General features: G+C 43.5%; 1 protein-coding gene across 2 annotated transcripts in view; it reads left to right on the top strand.

Annotated features, from left to right (window-relative positions):
- LOC102201399 (ephrin type-B receptor 2-like) overlaps positions 1 to 4,295 on the top strand; it is a 102,772-nt gene that overhangs the window by 76,814 nt on the left and 21,663 nt on the right. The window lies entirely within an intron of this gene.

Here is a 4,295-nt window from a genome sequence, read left to right as displayed (position 1 = left end):
TCCAGGTGTTCATAGATCATGTGTATTGTCTTGTGATACACCTCAGGTGCTGAAGCAATGCCAAACGGCAGTCGCCGGAATCTGTACCTGCCAAATGGGCTGTTGAACGTGCACAGTTTTGAACTTGCTTCGTCCAGCTTCAGTTGCCAAAATCCTGATGAAGCATCTAGTTTGCTAAAGTACTTCGCTTTTGCAAACTGTGACATTATCTCTTCTCTTGTAGGTAGTTTGAAATGTTCTCTCTTGAAATGTTCTCTCTCCCTTGAACCTTGAACCTTGAACCTTTATTGCTCTATTCAGATCTCTAGGATCCATGCAAACTCTGAGCTTTCCAGTCTTTTTCTCCACAATAACAAGAGAACTCACCCACTCCGTTGGTTCATCGATCTTTTCAATCACTTCCAGGTTTTCCATCCTGTCCAACTCAGCTTTCAGTGGCTTTTGTAGAGCAAATGGTACTTTGCGGCATGGATGAATGACTGGTGTTACACTTTCATTGACTCTGATTGTGTGTTCTCCAGCAAGGCAACCAAGTCCCTGAAATAGGTCACCATATTCCTTCATCAACTCATTATAGTCCATGTCATCATCAGTTTCCACAACGAGCACTCTTTTCACTAGGTTCAGACTCTCACAGGCATGTAACCCTAGTATAGGCTGCACAGTCTTCGGTACCACAATGAATGTTAGCGTGTGCTCCTTGTCTTTGTGTGTCACTTTAACCATGCATTTTCCTTTCACAGGTATTTCTGCACCTGAGTATCCACTCACTTTCACCTTCGTTGCATGCATTTTAGGTCTAGGTCTGATTTTCTTGAACTCTGCTTCTGATATGACATTCACTTGAGCTCCAGTATCCAGCTTGACTGTCATGAGTGTGTCATTCACAGTGTCATTATCCAGTCCTTTTCACCTGTCTTATTGTCTGTCACTGCAGCTACATAGAGTTCCTCTGTGTCTTCTTCATCCACAGTATGGACTGCACTTTGTTTCAGGGTTTGAGCTTTGCAGCACCTAGCATAATGGTTATTTTTGTTACATGTATTGCATCTTTTCCCATATGCTGGACATTTTTTAGGAGGATGTTGCATTCCGCAGCGACCACAAGTCTTTTCTTTTCTGTCCCTGTTTGCTGGGGATTTCAATTGCAGTTTCATTTCAGCGGCAGCACTCTCCTTTTTGACTCTGTGTGTGTTCTTATTCACAGCATCCACTCTGCAGCTGTCACTAAGCAGTTCTTTAGCTTGTGCCCTCACTGTTTCAGCTGCTCTGCACAGTGTTAATGCTTTTTCCAGGTCAAGATTTTCCTCTCTCAGTAGCCTCTCTCTCAGACCGTTGTCTGGAATCCCGCACACAAGTCTGTCTTTTATCAAAGAGTCTGTCAGTCCTCCAAATTCACATGTTTTACTCCTGTTCTGCAGCTCTGTGACATACTGATCTATTGTCTCCCCTGTCTTCTGTACACATGTGAAGAATCTGTGCCTCTCAAATGTCACATTTCTCTTAGGTATGCAGTAAGCCTCAAACTTCTCCATTATTTTATTCAGCTTCATTCCGTCACCATCAGTAAACGTGAAGTTATTATAGACTTCCAGTGCCTTATCACCCACTATATGCAAAAACACTGACGCTTGCTTATTATCACTTGCCTCGTCAAGTCCAATTGCTGATAGGTACAACGTGAAACGTTGCTTAAATCTTCTCCAATTTTCAGCCACATTTCCAGTCAACTGAAGAATCGGTGGTGGGTGTAAGCCGTCCATGCTTTCACTGCGTTCACTGCTAAGCTGATCCGTCGGTACTGCTATATTGTAGTCCGTTACCTTTCTTCAAGTCCATCTTCTGACACCATGTCTTCTTTATGTTGTTATGGGTTCTTAAGAATGACACCATTACTTGAAGAGAAGGTATTTTATCGAACTGTGGTTCACATGTAAACAAAGCTTCGCCATCACAGTCTACTCCGAGGTAACTCCCGTTGCTCTCTAGCTCCCCCTACAGTCTAGGAGTATTAACAACATAAAACATGATACTAGGCAAATAAGGATTTGTTGTTATCATTACGTCTTCCTTTTTTTTCAACAATAAAATAACATACCTACTTTCACAAACATAAACAGTCTCTATTTGTTTTTTACTTGTTAAACCAGGCTTTATCAAAGTAACGTTAACAACACAACTAGTTTTCAACAATTATGGTCCATTCAACACTAGTAACCAAACATAGTGAAACTTGCATAGATACTATGACATCATCTTCCAAACAACATGTCAACACATTACATCTGTTCGATCAGTCTTATAGGTGGCTTTACTTGTCTTACAGATCTTCTCAGTGTTTGTTCTTGTGTATGTGTAGGTGTTTCAGGTGATAGTGTCTCATGTGTGTGTTGGGGTTGTTCAGCAGCCTCCAACCTCTGCTCCACTACTACTGGTCCCTTAATAAGATCTCGGCGATTTCTTCGCAGCATAGCTCCATCTTCTGTCTGAATGATGTATGATCGTGGCTGATCTTTCCTTAGAACAGTCGCTTTCTGTGCCCATGCGTTGGATTTGTCTTTGAATCTCACTTGATCCCCAGCATGCAGTTCAGGTAGGTGTTTTGTTCCTCTGTCATAATAGAACTTCTGCTTTGCTTTTTGTTGCTCCTTAAACTTCTTCACGCTGTTTCCCTCTTTTGTTTTAAGCAGATTATCCTGAATGGGCAGGTTTGATCTCAGGCGTCGTCCCATAAGAAGCTGTGCTGGTGACATACCACACTCAAGTGGCGTTGTGCGGTATACTAGCAGGCTTTGGTAGAAGTCAGCACCACTGTCTCTCGCCTTACTCATCAGCCTCTTCACTGTTTGGACGGACTTTTCCACTAGTCCATTAGATTGTGGGTAGTGCGGGCTTGATGTTGTGTGAACAAAGTCCCATTCTTTGGCAAACTGTCCAAACCTAATATTGGAGAATTGTGGTCCATTGTCTGTGAACACTTCACTTGGCACACCGTGTCGTGCAAATACAGCTTTCATAGAGGTGATTACAGCCTCTGCTGTTGTTGTTTGCAGTCTACATACTTCCGGATACAAAGAGTAGTAGTCTGTGACCACAATATAGTCCTTTCCTCCAGACACAAAGAGGTCAGCCCCCACTTTCTGATATGGTCGGTCTGGCACTGGGTGCGGCTTTAGTGGCTCGGCAGGATTGCTTGCTTGATATGTCAGACATGTTGAACAGTTCGACACTTCATTTGTCACATCCTGATTAATCCGTGGCCAGTACATCACCTCACGTGCTCTCCTTTTACATTTTTCCATGCCTAGATGCCCTGCGTGTATCTTTTTGAGCATCTCTCCTCGCAGGCTCTTTGGGATGACAATTTTACTTCCCTTGAACACCACATCATGCACTACAGACAGTTCTGCTCTGCAGTTCCAGTACTCTTGAATAACAGGTGAGCAGTTTTGCTTACAGCTGGGCCATCCATCTATGATGGTTTTGCGCAGTGCTTGTAACGTTCCATCTTTGCTTGTCTCCGTTCTGATGAGCTCCATCTTCCCTTCTGCAACAGGAAGTGCACTTGTGACCATTCTCACATATGCTCTTACATCATCATCCATCTTGGCGTTCGCTGGCTCATTCGGATCAACAGCTCGGGATAATGTGTCAGCTGTGTACATCAACTTGCCAGGTGTGTACATCACGTTAAGCGTGTAACGTTGCAGCCGCATCATCATTTTTTGGATTCTCAGTGGACAGTCATTTAGTGGTTTTTGGAACAATGCTATCAGTGGCTTGTGGTCAGTTTCAACACTGATGGCCTGCCCAGACACAAACTGGTGAAATCTCTCACAGGCGTACGTTATGCTGAGCAGTTCTTTTTCAATCTGTGCATATCTTGTCTCTGCGTCTGTCATGGATCGCGATGCATATGCAACAGGCTGCCACTCATCATACTTCTGCAGAAGAACAGCTCCAAGCCCACTCTGTGATGCATCTGATGAGATCTTAATAGGTCTCATTGGATCATAAAACTTCAGAACTGGTTCCTTTGTAAGCAAATCTTTCAAGTCACGCCATGCTTTCTCATGTTCATGATTCCACTCCCATTCGATTCTCTTTTCACTCTGCACATCTTTCTTGCATTGCGGCCTCGGCATGTTTTCAATTGCAGACACCTTTTGAGGATCTGGTCTGATGCCTTCACTGCTCAGGATATCTCCAACGAATGTCAGTTCCTTCGCCCCAAGCTGACATTTCTCTTTGTTCAGCTTCAGATTGGCTTTTCTGGTTGCTTCAAGAACATTTCT

The sequence above is a fragment of the Pundamilia nyererei genome, unplaced genomic scaffold, assembly GCF_000239375.1.
Source record: "Pundamilia nyererei isolate P.nyererei 1_Seehausen unplaced genomic scaffold, PunNye1.0 scaffold00352, whole genome shotgun sequence".
Lineage (NCBI taxonomy): Eukaryota > Metazoa > Chordata > Actinopteri > Cichliformes > Cichlidae > Pundamilia > Pundamilia nyererei.
The sequence above is the reverse complement of the archived record's forward strand: the minus strand, read 5'-3'. Positions and strand labels throughout refer to the sequence as shown.